The following is a 16,502-nucleotide window of genomic DNA, read 5'->3' as shown; positions in this document are numbered from 1 at the left end:
AGCAGGCAGCGCTGAGAAGCACTGATCCATTGGAATGAGGAGGGGACTTGGGATAAATTGAGGGAGTCTTGGAGACACCCTTCTTATTTGGGGCTGGGCTGTGGGCTCCTTTGTAGACCTCCGTGTGGCCCAGAGACCCTGAGCACCTTGCTTAGGGACCTGGTCTTCCTAAATCTCTGGCCAAACCTTCAGCCAGGGCATGGGCTTCCTGTTTGTGAGCATATCAGGACTTTCTTGAATAGCTTGACTGGGAAAGTCAGCCAACAGCATTTCTACAGATGTTTCATTATTTTTAATGAAAACCAGCTTCCTCTCCACGCTGGGGCCCAAAGCCTGCCGTACATCTCGACTTGAGGTGCTGGCAGAACATCCAAATTCCAAACACATGCAAAACACCACCCTCCACATGTGTCCAAAGTACACCTCATCTGCCACCCCCCCATCCCACTGCCCCTCCCCGCCACCTGCTCCTTCTGACTTCCCAGCTCAGCCAGTGACACCGCTGTCTTCCGTGTCACCCAGACTGGAGAAGAGGCTCTGTGAGATATGTGACAGATGTAGGTTCTGGACTTCGACAGCCTGGATTCAAATCCTGGTGACTTTTGACAAATGGCTTAGCTTCTCTGTGCCTCTGTTTCCTATCCCAGGAAAGGTGGATGATAATAATTCCTACTTGCGATTTGTCAGAACGAGTTAATTCCTATAAAATGCTTTCTAACTTGCACATAGTAAATGCTCCAAGGATGTGAGGTTGTCATATTTATACCTTCTTCCTCCCTTTTTCCCACACTCAGTCAACAACTCAGAGGTGTTGGTTCCAGCCCCGAAACGTTCCTTACATGCTCTTTCACTCCTCACATGCTTACTTCTATACACCCTCGTCCCAAGATCTTCCTGTCTCCAGTCCTTCTCTTTAATACATCCCCCATTGTGCCACCAAACCTGTCTTACTAAAGCAGAGTTCTGTTTGCATAACTTGACTACTTAAAAACAAAAAATTGCTGGCTGTTCCTTCCTGACTATAGCGTAAGGTCCAAACTGCCCCAATTTCCTGCTGTGCTGTGCATCTTGCCGGGAAGTCTCTCTGAACATTAGCTCAGTTGGTCCACAGCCCGTCGGGCTGTAGAGTGACCAAGCTGCAGGCCAGCTTCACATTCAGAATCACATTCATGCCTGTGTCTCGTTTACTATTGCATCACCCCTGGGTGTGGCTGGGTTGAAAAGGCTCTGGTTTTTGCCACACGGGACTGAACCACATGAGAAAACACTTTTTTAAGACACATTAGTCATTGATTATTTTTAAATGTTTTCCCTAAAATGTGAACTAGCTTTTTCCAGTAGTTTTTAGCTACATATTCTACTTCTTATGAGTTGTAAACATGCTGGAAAAGCTATCTAGAAACCATTGGCAAAACTCTAAGGAGGGAAGGATTGAAACAGCAGCACAGGTTTTGACTTCTTGTCTCTGATGCTGACTGATCCTGTTGAGTGCTCCTTCCCTCAGCAGAGAGGTAACCCTGCAGGTGACAGCCTGAGTACTTCCACCTCATGGAGCATCCCTCAGGAGGAGGATCATGCTGATGGGTCAGTCCTTTGCAATGCTGCCAGTGGAGCAGGGTCATGCCAGCCACTCATTTCTCTGGGAGCTGGAATAAATGGGGTGGTGAGGAACATGTCGGAAATGTGTACGCAGCCCACAGGTGAACTGGGCTACTTTCACGTGGACCAATTTCTAGTTAAGAAGCTGTTTAATTTCTGGTTTGCACAGCTGCTGGTTTGGAATCAGCTATAGGATAAGGAGAAGTAAGAGAGTCGTGTTATGACTGTATATAGACATCCAATTAAATTCCACAAACATTCTCTACTATGGGTAAAAAAGCAGCAGGCCGAAGAGCTTTGGATGAAAGATGAATCCTAAGTGATCCTTGCCCTTGCTGTAGCTGGAGTGTGTGGTAGCTTCATCATTGCAATTATGGTTAATCCACCTTCAAAGATAAATTTGGGAAGGTCAATTTGTGGCTGTTCAGAGAGGTAGCCCAGGGGCAAATTCCTCTCATTACTTCACTCTCTTAGTGCCCTCTAGTGTCCAAACTGGGACATAGCCCTGTCTGAAAGGAATATACCTGGCACTTGCAGAGTCCAGCTTACACTCACCATGGTTGGGAAACAAGAAAGACCCTAAATTCCAAACTGTGGGGACTATCTCATCTCTCTAAGCTCTAGTTTCCTCATGTGTAAAATGAGAATGATAATACCTACAACATCAGTGTTCTTGTGAGGGTGAAAGGGGATACTGTAATACATGCAAGGTACTCCAGAATAAAGAAATAGCTTCAAAACATACATCGTCGTTATAACTCTTGGTCATATACTCACCCTAAGAAGGGTGGGAAAGGCTTTTCCAGAGCACTGATCTCTTTGCATTATAGCAATTGTTTATGCACCATTTCTCAGCCGGATTATGAACAATGAGGTAAGAACCACATATCTCTCAACACATGGCATCTGGCCCATGGCCAGAGCTCAGGAAGTGTTTCTTGAATGGATACTGTAATAACTTATTTTCCTCAGTCTTTTTTTTTTCCTTTTTTTTTTTTTGCTTCTGTTTCCCCATGTCCCCTTTCCGTCTGAACTCCCCTGTTGTGAACCCTCCCGACCCCCAGGAAGGACCACCCATGACAGTGGGGTTCTGAGGCTCCCCTATGGGGACAGTTCCATTCTTGAAGTGTCAGTGTTGGGGAATATCTGTGGCCTGCGAGGCCCATCTCAGGTTTGGGGATTCCCCCAGTCCCTATGCTCAGAATTGGGGTGCCCTCTGGAAGCCTCGTTTCTTTAAGGCTCCAGCCCCTCTTTTAGCTACCCTTGAATGGGTGTCACTCCTGTATTTATGGAAATAAAGTATCATTTACTCAGTGTGGCTTGATTCATTTCCAGGTGAAGGGGACCTGGCTCCCCAAGGAGGGTGGGGAGGGAGGGCCTGAGGCCTAGGTGCCCGGATAACTGCTCTGGGGTGGGACCCCCTTGGTGTTTCTGCTCTCTCAATGCCCATTCTCTGTGGGTTCCTGATTCTCTGCGGGTTCTTTCCTGCTGTGGACAATTCTTTTCCTGTCCCAGCCTATGATAGGGGGCTGAGCCCAGGGCACCAGTGGTTTGAGCCCCAGCCTCATGGGTGGAATGTGCCAGCCACCCCCAGGCTAGACGAGGGGGCTAAGGGTCAGGGTGGGCATTTGCTGCGCCCCTTTTCGACCTTTGTATGCCAGAACTGGGTGAGGGGCTGCACAATGAGCCTCCTCTTCCTTGAGAGAAGGAATCTTGGTGGAGACAATAAGGCCCTGTCTGCTCTGGCATGGGGGGCGGCAGCTGACTCAACTCTGCCCCCCTCCCCCCAAGGCCCTCACAAATGTCATCAAGAAATGGGGCAATTTTGCCCTCATTGCCCTGGGCAGCCCCCCTCCCTCGCCCCTTTGTGATGTCCCCTTCTTTCTTTCCTCGGCGAGCTTGCTTTCTCTCCCATGACCTGACCCACTTTGTTCTCTGCCTCTCCCTGCCCCCCAGTTCCCCGGTCTGTGTTGGGTTGAAGGGCAGGGGACAAGGGCCAGGGGTACTGCTGGCGGTATAAAGCCAGCAGCCTCTGCTGATCTGGGAGAGGTCCAGAAATAAGGGGCCGCAGAGGGTTGAGAAGAGACTTCTAGGGCGCCCTTTGCTCGGCTGGAGGTGAAGGTAGCGGAATTTGGCCTCCACTGAATGGACCAAGCTCAAACTATGTAGGAGGCTTGCGGGAGGGGACAGGAATGGGAGGGCTCTGTCTGCCCGCCCCTCCTCTCCCTTGCAGCCCGTGTAGCCCGCCCACCAGTCTGAGCTGCTACTGTTGAGGCTGGTCGGCCTGAAGTCTCCCGGACAGAGGCACAGACAGGTGGGGAGAGAAAGTCAGTGGGGAAAGAGTGGGATCACTCAGAGTCTTAGAGTGCTTGTGCATTTGGGGGTGGTGTCGGAGGGGAGGGGAGTGGGTCCAGGGTGAATGGTGCTGTGGGGTGTGAGGGTAGAAGAAACATGTTTAAGGTGGGGTTTCTGGGAGTTCCTGTCGCGGCGCAGCGGAATAAAATCCGACTAGGAACCATGAGGTTGCGGGTTCGATCCCTGACCTCGCTCAGTAGGTTAAGGATCTGGCGTTGCCGTGAGCTGTGGTGTAGGTCACAGATGCAGCTCAGATCTGGCGTTGCTGTGCCTGTGGCATAGGCTGGCAGCTGTAGCTCCAAATAGACCCCTAGCCTGGGAACCTCCATATGCCGCGGGTGCAGCCCTAAAGAGCAAAAAAAAAGGTAGGGTTTCCGGGTGTGTGGGTTTGTGCACAAGTGTGAAGGGGTGGCATGATGAGAACTGAGATTTTGAAGGTGAGAAGATGAGGATAGAGGAGAGGAGGTTCGAGATAGGAGGGTCATGAAGGGAGATGGAGGGAGCGTTGTCGGGGTGTGCGCTTGTCGGATGATGCAGGCACCGTGATGTGCTAAAAGAAGGGGTGGTGTGAGTTAAATGTACGTGCAGGTGTAGATAATCCTGGCCAATGCAAGGGTGCAAATGAATGTCCTGGCCCCCTTAAAGGGCACCCGCAGATTGTTCTTAGAAGGGCTGGAGCTGGAGAAGTTATCTGGGGAAGGGAAGGGCCTTCATTAACCTCTTCTTGCCTGCAGCTGAAGAGTCTGGAATTAAGGAGAATCATGGGGTCCAGGGCTGAGCTGCACACCCTCTTAGGTGGACTCTCATTCCTCCTGCTACTGATGTCAGGCCAGGGGGCCAAGGGTGGCTCCTTCAAAGAGAGGTGACAACAGAGGGGGCAGGGCCAGGGGTGAGGTCTTCATGAAACCTGCTGGAGGTGGGGCTTCACAGGGCAAAAAAAAGTTCGGAATGGGGGTGAGGCTGTCATTTCTAGGGAGGGTGGGCCTCGGTGGAGCCTGAAGGGAAGTGGGGGGCTCCTGGCTCTCCAGGGCCTGGGCCACTCAGTGTCTCTCACCTTCTCCGGCACGGGCGCAGTCAGGGGGTCTGCTCCAGGCAGACGCTGGTGGTCCCACTCCTGTTACAACGAGTCCTACAGCCAACCGATATATAAGCCCTACTTGACCCTGTGCCCTGGAAGGCGTGTCTGCAGCACCTACAGGTGAGGGATGGGGAGCCTGGACTCCGGGGTCTCCCAAGAGGAACCCCAAGAACCGGGACCGGGACCCATGTGCCAATGTCCAGAGCCCGGCGCTGTGTTCCAGGACCACCTACCGCGTGGCCTGGCGGGAGGTGCGGAGAGAAGTGCAGCAGACCCACGCCGTGTGCTGCCAGGGCTGGAAAAAGCGGCATCCCGGGGCGCTCACCTGTGATGAAGGTGAGGTTGGATCTTCCTAGGCCTCTTTGGAGGTTCGCCCCACCGGGCTGGGGAGCCAGGCAGTCTGCCCGGTTCTGAATCCCACGTCCTGCGCCCGCAGCCATCTGCGCCAAGCCCTGCCAGAACGGAGGCGTTTGCGTGCGGCCGGACCAGTGCGAGTGTGCCCCGGGCTGGGTTGGGGGGGAGGCCTCCTCAGTCTTAAAAATATGTACATGGTGATATAAATTTAGTGTTTCCAAACATCCAAGCAGGGCATATAGATTCAAAGTCTCTACAGTTGAGCACTGACAACTTCACTCTGACCTGAAACACTCTGGCCCTAGAATCCACCTTGGAGTGTCCAGATTTCCTATACAAGTTATGGGAAAACATATTCAGTGTGATTAAGACTGGAGTGGGAACTCCTGAACTCTGAACTGCTGAGGAATCTGGGTACCTAGGATGGATACAGAGGAGCTCAGTGATCGAGCAGAGGTCACTTTTAAGGACCTAAATTTTGGAAGAGAAAAGTGCTTATTCTGAGTTGCACAGCCCCTTCACAAGATGGGGAAGCTGACTTTGACACAGAGAACTGACAGGAAGCTGGTAATTGCAGATATTTTTTTTTTTTTTTTTTTTTTTTTTTTGTTATTTCTTGGGCCACCCCTGCGGCATATGGAGGTTCCCAGGCTAGGGGTCGAATCGGAGCCATAGCCACCGGCCTACGCCAGAGCCACAGCAACGCGGGATCCGAGCCGCGTCTGCAACCTACCACAGCTCACGGCAATGCCGGATCGTTAACCCACTGAGCAAGGGCAGGTTCCGAACCCTCAACCTCATGGTTCCTAGTCGGATTCGTTAACCACTGCGCCACGACGGGAACTCCTAATTGCAGATTTATAGAGTGTACCATCTGTTCTTTGTTTTATAGACTTAAAACAATGTAAGGAAGATGGAGCCTATAAAACCCAAACCTTTTTTTTTTTTTTTTTAAATTAACAGCCTCTCAGGGGAACTTAACAGTAGGTCAGATTAAAGTACTGGGTTTTGTAGCCTATACACACTGGCAAATAACCAGATTTGGGGGCTATGAAATGATGAAGAACTCCTCGAGAGAATATAGTCTCTGAATTACCAAAATCTTGCCATCTCTCCAAGGAGAAAAGAGCTGGAATTCCTTTGAGACTAAAAGTAGGCTATCCTGTGATCTTATTCTTTAAATAATATAAAAAATAAAATACCCATCAGCTGCAACATATCTCCTGTTTGAAAATCATATTAGACAAAAGATGCTGATGCACTTCATTCTTTAAATTGTTTTAGTTGCTCAGAGTAAAGGAGCAAACATAGCTCAGGTACATCCTGTTTTCATGGTGCTTGTATTCTTCTGGGTGGAGGCAGACAACACACCAATAAACAAGATAATTTCAGATAGTATGTTAGAAAAAAGTAAAACAATGTAATGGAGTAGAAAATGATAACAGGTGAGGGTGAATGGCTATTTTATTTATTTTTATAATGAAAATATTTCAAGCAAATACAAAAGTAAAGTGTAATGAGTTCTAATACTTTCCCCATAATCAACAATTATCAATTTTTCCCACATTTATTTCATTGGGCCCTTTTCCTACTTTCCCTCCTTTTTTCCTTTCTTTTCTTTTTTTTTCTCTGAAATACTTTAAAACAAATTCCAGATTTCATTAACTTCACCCCTAAATAGTTCCATATGTATCCTGACTAATTAAGGGCCAGTAAGGTTTTTTTAACTTGTTGAAATAAACCTACAATTCATAAAATTGTATAAATTATAAAATTATAAATGTGTAACAACATAACTTGACATTTTAATGGTAGAGTTATAGAAATTATATAGCATACTATACTAAATTATAAATTATAAAACACATTAAAAATAAAATTATATAAATAGCTATAATCACCCCAACTTAGTAATTGTTTGAATTTAGAAACTTTTTCTTCCTTCTTTTAAAAAGAGATTTTTAATCATAATATAACAGACTGTTGAAAAGTACACATATCATAAGGTTATAGTTTCCTGAAGCGTCCTCGAATGAACATATCTATGTAACTACCAGTCTGGCACTCCAGGGTTGATTTTTTTTTTTTTTCTTGCAATGTATTTATTGAAGAAATTTATCACCATCCTGTAGTTCCCCACATACTGGATTCATTCAGCCTTTCTTTTATTTCTATATTCTCTGTAAGATGGTAATTAGATCCAGATTCTAGACCAGGGTCAAGATTAGTAATAGTACTGAGCCATAATGGAGCCTGGGGCAAAGGAAAAACCAGTAATACTGATTCTGTCTTTATTTAAATGTTGGATATTTTGTGTTGCGGTCTGCATGTGGGTTGGAAAAGAATTTCCAGGCTCAAAGCAGGGTAAAGAGAAAGATGAGTTTATTGAGATAAGAAACACTGCTAGCACAGTGGAATGACTTCCTGATGATCAGGGACAGCAGACCCTGAGTGTGTGGTTGTGTCTGTTTTTATAGCCCAGGAACAAAGGAGAGAGGGGAGGTCTCAGGATATACTTGCTGGTTGGTTGGAGGTACATAATTTCCCTTAGGGGCAGGAAGAGGAGCAGGCCAAATACCTTTACTGATATGGGACAAGAGGGAGTAGGCCAGGTTGCTGAAGTGGAGGAGGGGACTCAAGAACTCTATAATAGTTGCAGTGAGACTGGTGGATCTGGTAATTTTATCCCGGCCAGAGATTCTTTGAATTTATCTCTTTAGAGAGGGCCTGAAGTCCCACATTTTGTTCATAAATGTTTTGCATTGATTTCAGTTTTTAAAAATATTGCATTAAAATATTGTTTATCTTGATGATTGAGTTTTTCTGCATCCCCAGTATCAGCTCTGGCTAGAGGCTTGGTCAGTCTCAGGCTCAGTTTTTTTCTTCAGTAATAATTCATAGCTGATTGTGTATCCCTTGTGCCTCACATTAAGAGGGACTGGCTGTCTGACTGTCTCTCTTTGTTACATTAGGAATGATCAGTGGAAGATGTCAGCTTTAACTCCAGGTGTTCCATATTGTACTGGAAATCCTAGCATGTAATAAGACAAGAAATAAAAGGCATTTGGATGGAAAGAAGGAAATAAAACTGTGCTATCTCAGATGACATTATTGTCTGCACAAACAATCTCAAAGAATCTATAAAAAACACTTCTAGAACTAAGTGTGTTTAGCGGGGTCGTGGAATAGGTCAACATACAAAAATCAATCATTTTTCTATACCTACAAGTGAACAATTGAAAACTGATATTCAAAACATTCAAAACATTCAAAAACATTAACATCTAAAATAGCTCCAAAAGAATATGATATAGTCAGCTACAACTCTAACAAAATGTGTGATGGAAAAGAAACCACAAAACACTGGTGAAAGAAATCAAAAAAGACCTGAAATGGGGAGACATATTCTGTTTATGTATTAGAAGATTCATTGTGGCTAAAATGTCAAACTTACCTAGTTGATCCATAGATTTAAGGCAGTCTCGAATCCCAGTGTGAGTTTTTGTAGATATAGACGAGCAGTTTATAAAATCTGTATATAAAAGTAGAGGCAGTAGAATACCCAAAACAATGTTGAAAAAGAAGTTGAAAGACACTACCTGATATATACCTGTATATCAGGTAATATGTAGATACATACATAAAATGAAACTACAGTGATCAAAATGGTACAGTATTGGCTAAAAAACAGACACAGACAAGTAGAACAGAATAGAGACTCCAAAAATAGATTCAAAAAATAAGGTCAATTTTAAAGAATTTTATTGATGTATAATTGACTTACAACTTGCACACACGTGAAGTGTATGATTTGATGAGTTTGATATACGTGTACATCTATAAAACCATTACCTCAATCAAGGTAACAAACATATCTTTTACCCCCAAAAGTCATCACACTCACACACACACACACACACACACACACGTGTGTGTGTATATATATATATATATATATATATATCTTTTGTCTTTTTAGGGCTGCACCCTTTTTAGAGCATATTAGGGCATATGGAGGTTCCCAGGCTAGGGGTCGAATCGGAGCTGTAGCTGCTGGCCTATGCCACAGCCACAGCAACGCCATATACGAGCCACCTCTGCAACCTACAGCACAGCTCACAGCATCACCAGATCTTTAACCCACTGAGAAAGGTCAGGAATCAAATCCACGTCCTCATGGGTACTAGTCAGGTTCGTTAACCACTGAGCCACTGAGCCACGACGGGAACGCCAGTCGTCTTATGTTTTTTATTAATTCTTTCTTTTCACCCCTCTTCACTTCCCTATCTTATCTCCTATCAATCATTGATATGCTTTCTGTCATTTATGTTAGTTTATAGCTCCTGAAATTTCATATTGATGGAGTCATAGTAAATGTACTTGTCTTGTCTCTGACATAATCATTTTGAGAATCATCCATGTTGAAGCATGTATCAGTAGTTCATTCTTTTTTTTTTCTGTCTTAATGTTTTACTAATCCTGTCAATTAAAAATGGTGATATTATGAGAAATAACTGTTTAGTTTAATCTGAGGAATCGAGTCGGTTCTTTTTTATTTCTGTGCAGTGTTCCATTGTAACCAGGCTTATTCAAATTTACTTGCTGATAGGTTGATAGGTATATCCTGTTTTGCTTGTTAGAGGTAAAGGTGCTTAGAACATTCCTCTACAAGTATTTGTATGGAAATATGATTTCATTTCTCTTGGGTAAATACCTAGGAGTAGAATAGCTGGGTTATATGGTTACTGTGTATTTTGCTTTTAAAGAAATTGACAAACTATTTTCCAAAGTGGTTATACCATTTTATATTTATACCAGCAGCCTGTGAGAGTTCCAGGTCTGTCACACATGTGCCAGCCTAGAAGTTGCATGATGATAATTCATTGCGGTTTTAATTTGCATTTTCCTGACATTGAAGATCTTTGCCTAACATTGAAGATTTTTTTTACCTGCTTATTTGCCATCTGCATATCTTCTTTTGTGAAGTGTTTGTTTAAAGTTTGAAAGCAATTCAATAGATGTCTTTCAACATATCAAGCTGGAACAATTGGATATTAATATGTAAATTTTGAACCTCAGCCTACACCATATACAAATATTAACTGAAAATGAATAACAGATATGAATGTAAAATTTAAAAATTATGAAATTCAGGTTTAAAAAATAAGAGAGGAGTTCCCGTCATGGCTCCGTGGTTAACGAATCTGACTAGGAACCATGAGGTTGAGGGTTTGATCCCTGGCGTCGCTCAGTGGGTTAAGGATCTGGCATTGCTGTGGGCTGTGGTGTAGGTTGCAGACGTGGCTCGGATCCCATGTTGCTGTGGCTGTGGCGTAGGCTGGCAGCTATAGCTCCATTAGACCCCTAGCCTGGGAACTTCCATATGCCGCGGGTGTGGCCCTAGAAAAGACAAAAAAAAAAATAATAATAATAATTAAAATTTAAAAATTAAAAAAATTAAAAATAAGAGAAAATATTTGTGCTCTTAAATCACAAAGGAAGGTCCTTAAAAATTTTGAATTCATTGAACTTGCTCTGCAAAAGACATTGTTAAGAGAATGAAAAGATAAGCCACAGACAGTTATCTAGAATATGTAAATAACTCTCAAAACTCAACAATCCAATTTTTTTAAATGGTCAAAAGCTTTGGAAATGTACCTCACCAAAAAAGATATATAGATGGCAAATAAATGTATGAACAGCTGTTCACATCCGTAGTCATCAGGGAAATGCAAATTAAAAACCATAGTGAAATACCATTGCATACCTATTAGAATGGATAATATTAAAAAATTCTGATAATACAAAGAGCTGATGAGGATGTGGAGCAACTAGAACTCTCAAACAGGGCTGATGAGAATGCAGTATGAGACAGGACAGGCACTCTAGAGAGCAGTTTGATATTTTCTTACAAAGGTAAACAAAAATTAAACATGTATTTACCATTTACCATTTGACTGAGCAATCTCAGCAATAACTATTATAGAGAAATGAAAACTTGTATGCATACAAAGACCTGTACACTAATGTTTAATAGCAGCGTTAATAGCAGCATTATTATTCATAATTGCCCCAAACTGGAAACTACTCAAATATTCTCCAATGAGTAAATGGATTTGAAGAAAAAACAAGACAAAACAAAACACTGATACATCAATGCAATGGAATACTACTCAGAAAAAAAGAAAAAGGAACAGACGATTGCTACAACACAGCAGTGTGGATGGCTCTCAAATGCATTATGCTCAGTGAAAAGAAGCTAGCCTTAAAAGATAATATACTAGGGGAGTTCCCTCTTGGCTCAGCAGAAATGGATCTGTCTAGCATCCATGAGGACGCAGGTTCAATCCCTGGCCTCGATTAGTGGGTTAAGGATACGGTGTTGCCATGAGCTGTGGTGTAGGTTGCAGATGCAACTCCAATCTGACGTTGCTGTGGCTGTGGTGTAGGCCAGTGGCTACAGCTCCGATTCGACCTCTAGCCTGGGAACCTCTGTATGCTGTGGGTGAAGCCCTAAAAAAGACAAAAAAAAAAATCATATAGTATATAATGCCCTTCATATCACAGTCCGGAAAAGGCAAAACCCTAAGCATAGAAGCCCTAAAAAAGACAAAAAAAAAAAAAATCATATAGTATATAATGCCCTTCATATCACAGTCCGGAAAAGGCAAAACCCAGTGGTTGCCATGGGGTGGGGGCAGAAACTAACCACAAGGGGGAGCATGAGGGAATTCTTTTAGGTGTTGGCATTGATTTATTTATAGCCTGAACATGCTGGTGATTACAAAAACCTATGCATGTGTAAAACCTCATAGGACTGAACAACAAAAATGAAATTTACTGTGTGTAAATTTTTAAAAAAGTGATGAAAATGATTTTATGCGTGGTTTTAGGTGTGTATGCCACTTAATCCGTCTTTATCAGTCCCCCCAAATCAGAAGTGCTTGGTAAATAAACCAAGGCCAGTGTGGCTGAAGCTAAGTCTTAAGGGGAGAGACAGTGAAGTCAGAGAGAAGGACAGAGCCAAGCCAGGTAGAGCTGTAGAAAGAGTTGGAAAGGAATCTGTTCTAGCTGCTATGTGGAGAAAGCATGTATAATAGTGAATTGTGGAAAAGGGGATTTTTCATTTTAAAAGTGATGAATTAAAGAGGAAAGTAATCATACCTTAAGAAGAGAGGTACAGATATTTACAACATTGAACTGGAACTGAGGACTGGGAGGGACAAGGGAACAGTTTGGGTTTAAAATGTGATTTTGTCTTGTGGTTAGAGAGAATTTCTTTGTCTGGCTAACTATGAGGATGAAGGGTCAGGACTTCTTCCAGTGTGTTTTCTGGCCTCTCTGTCTCAGAATAAACAAACATGGTGTCTCCAAGCTTTTCAGGAAGTCCCAGATACAGGGTGACCCCAATCCAGACCACGGAAGCTTTATTGCCAGCTTACAGCTTGCATCCTGTTGCTATAAACACACCACTCAGGAGGTCCAGGCAAGTTTGTACACCTCCTGGAACTTGTTTCCAAGGCCATCCCATCTCCTCATGGACGAGTGAGGCAAACCGTGGAGAACAGAGCACCACCGAAAGGGCTGGCATCTCTAACCTCAGAAAACATTGGAAAATGAGTATGATCAGGGCTCTTGGGGTCCATGAGTCACTACTTGAAGTGCATTCTCTTTTAATGCAGAAAGAGATACCTGAGCACCCCTAGATGTGTCTATTTGCTGGACCTTGTGGCTGGCAGCAAAAATGCCAACTCAAATGCCAACAAAATGGCTATACAGACATCATTAATCCTGTGTGTGTGTGAGAGAGAGAGAGAAAGAGAGAGGTTTAAGCTTGAGTTTTAAGAATCACTGACTCCTCTTTTTGTTGCCCCAGGGTAGCCAGTTCCCATTCAAAGAAGGTATTTCTTTAGGTTCCTGGGTTGTTTCTGCATCTCTTTCCTGCTTAGTTTCTTGTCTTCAAATCCCCGGTCACCTTGGTCATGAGCAAATGTCTCCTCTTAGAATCACTTAGCATGAGGACCGCTGCCAAGCTCCGTGGCTCAAATTCAAGTTCCTTTTTAAATGGAACCATTGGATATACTTTGCCAATCGCAGGCCTAGTCTTTGAGTATACTGAAAACAAAGGGGAGACTCTGACTCAGGGATTTAATTCTCTGCTTACACAAACAGGGATAATTACTCTATTAAAAACAAAACAAGACAAAAGTCAACTTTAAAAAAACAGAAGATGAAATCTTCCTTTAATTAGTATCAGAAAACCCAATGAAGGAGTATTAGTTGGTGAGTTCCCCAGAATATCCAATGCATTGCCCCCCATGTGTTCACCATAGTCAGTGTTCAAATGACCAGGACTAAGACGACACTTGGGAAATTAGCAAGCAAAAACCGGACCTGAACTGGAAGTCAGGAGAGGTGGGTTCAAGCCCTGAATCTCAGCTCAGATACCTCTGTAGCTTTGGGGATGCAGTGACCCTGGCCCCTCAGCATCTCAGTTTCCTCCTGTGGAAGACAAAGGACTAGGATTTGGTCTATGTGTCCAAAACCTCCTAGACCTGGATTAGACTCTTCGATTTTTATTTTTGGTTTTAAATTTTTTTAAACCTTCCCTTTACCATGTATGTACTTATATCTGTGGAAAGTCTCTACTTGAACGTCCTGCTGTTGCCCCAAACTAGTTAAGTTAAAATCACATCTCTGGATCAGCCCTCTCAGTCCACTGCCCTTTTTCTCCTCCTTTATCTCAGCAATGAAAGAATGTATGTTATAAGCCAAATGAGAGTTTTCCACACCTTCTTGACTTGTCCCTTCCTCCCTCTATTTTTGGGAGAGAAATAGGGGTTGTATCCCTTCTCCCATGTCCATGTTTCCCTGTCCTCTGTTCCTCTGAGTTCCTCTCTCTTCCCTGCAGCTCTGGGTTCTGTGTGGGTCCATGACCCAGGTCAGCACTGGGCAGGTGCCCCAGCATCCTGCTGCTTCCCAAATAATGGTCTATGTACAGGGAAGGCAGATGAATGCATCTCTTCTCTCTTCACGCATTCGTCACACAAACACAAATAAGTAAATGCCTTAGACTTCACTAAAGGTTGGAAAAATTAAAGTCACAACATATAAGAGAGAGAATTTTAAACAACCATTAGGATCTTTTTTTTTCCTGGAAAAACATCCAAGAAATTGAATGTTTTTCAGGAGGAGACTCTTTAGGTGGGGGCTCTCCTGAACCTAATTTTGTTCACTTGACCTTATCTCTGCCTTCCTTTTGGAAAAACAGCCTCCCTCTTCAAACCTGCCTCTCTGGGTGGGGTGTGTATCCTCCCCATGATGAAGAAATACCACTTCCACCTATAGGGAGGGTCTATCTCAAGTCTCCCCATCCCCCAACTTCCCAGAAGTTTATTAAGCCAAGTCTTTGGTATTCCATACAGAATATCTCAGCAAAATGGTCCACGGTGCACTTGAGCTCTCCAAGTCCTTCAGAGCCAGATAAGCTGTGAGGGGATGGGGACCCCATACCTGGCCCTCTTTAAGTTCTCCCATCCATGTGAATTGAAAATGGACCTCGTTATTCTTCAAATATCCGTGGACTATCAGCTGGTGCACACGCATTCGTGCACACACACAAACACACCCCTTTCCCAATGACAAACATTAATTCCCAGAATATCATAGACAAACTTTGAACCCTTAAGGAGAAAAGAAAAATGTTTTTTCACTTAATTTCCCATACTTTGCAAGGCTGCCCCTTGGAATTTTACCTTTTTTTTTCTTTCTTTCTTTTTTTTTTTTGGCGACCAGAATATGCTTCTATGCTCAACTCTTCCCCCACCCATTCTTCTTTCATTTTTTTTTTTTTTTTGTCTTTTATCTTTTTTTTTTTTTTTTGTCTGTTGTTGTTGTTGTTGCTGTTGTTGCTATTTCTTGGGCCGCTCCCGCGGCATATGGAGGTTCCCAGGCTAGGGGTTGAATCGGAGCTGTAGCCACCGGCCTACGCCAGAGCCACAGCAACGCGGGATCCGAGCCGCGTCTGCGACCTACACCACAGCTCACGGCAACGCCGGATCGTTAACCCACTGAGCAAGGGTAGGGACCGAACCCGCAACCTCATGGTTCCTAGTCGGATTCGTTAACCACTGCGCCACGACGGGAACTCCCCATTCTTCTTTCAAATTGCACTCCCTTAGTCTGGCCAAGAATAAGAACAAGGGGCCTACTGGTCATATGCCTTTTAATAGTAGCTTGTGGAGCTTCTCAAAGACCCCCCCTGGAAATTTGGAAAATATTCCTTGAAATGTAAAAGACAGATGAAATTCTTCGATGAGGGGCCATGCTGCTCTCAATTCCTGTCTGAGTGGGAGGAGTGAGGAAGGCATGTGTATGTAAGGGAGTACTTCTCCCAGTTATAAGAGCAATAAAAAGGGTGATATCTGACCCATGCTTACCAATTTTTACAGCATCTCTCAGTCCTGACTGCACATTAGAATCACCTGGAGAGCTTTAAAAAGACCACTGCCTCACCCCTGAACTATTAAATCAGAATCTCTGGAAGTGAGATCTGGGCATCACTGTTTTTAAAAGCCCGTTGGTGATTCTGATGTGCAGCAGGGCTAAGAACTACTGACATGTAGGGATGGGAAATTACCACAGCAGGAAAAGATCACGTTTTGTTGCACCTGAATTGAATTCTGCAGCCCCAGGCAGCCTTGTTCCATCAGACTCCTTTCAGCATCCAGGATTCTCAGTGAAATTTCAAATGGAGCGGAGAGTGAGGTACTGGGTTCCTAAGATGTAGCTCTTATGGAGGGTCTGGAATGACAGTTATCAGAAGTTTCCTACCACACATGCAGACTCTTATTTTAATGTAAAGGGATGGCTGCAGTTAGCATACAATGCCTGATAGAGAGTAGACTCTCAGCAAATACAGTTGTTGAAATAATGAGTTATTTCAACAGAGCATACGTAGTCAGTTACCCTTTTCTACCACGAGATGGCAACATACCAAGGATCACTTTGAACAAGCTTTCAACTCTGCCAAAAACAAAGGAATGAATAGCAGAACCTGTAGATAAACAATGTAGCATAGGTGTGGGTGTATAGGGATGTGTTGAGGGGGTTGGGG

At 43.9% G+C, this 16,502-nt stretch overlaps 1 long non-coding RNA gene across 1 annotated transcript; it reads left to right on the top strand.

Moving 5' to 3' along the window:
• Positions 1-5,085: 5,085 nt before the first annotated feature.
• On the top strand, positions 5,086-5,528 carry LOC100522295 (uncharacterized). Its single transcript, XR_014817594.1, has 3 exons — positions 5,086-5,152; positions 5,256-5,368; positions 5,469-5,528. It is a non-coding gene; the product is annotated as an uncharacterized LOC100522295 (long non-coding RNA).
• The last annotated feature ends 10,974 nt before the right edge of the window (positions 5,529-16,502 follow it).

The sequence above is a fragment of the Sus scrofa genome, chromosome 1 (genome assembly GCF_054392235.1).
Source record: "Sus scrofa isolate SSC_HxYL_T2T_F1_AM1 chromosome 1, Sscrofa_HxYL_maternal_Yorkshire_Landrace_v2.0, whole genome shotgun sequence".
Lineage (NCBI taxonomy): Eukaryota > Metazoa > Chordata > Mammalia > Artiodactyla > Suidae > Sus > Sus scrofa.
This window is presented reverse-complemented; position numbering and strand designations above follow the sequence as displayed.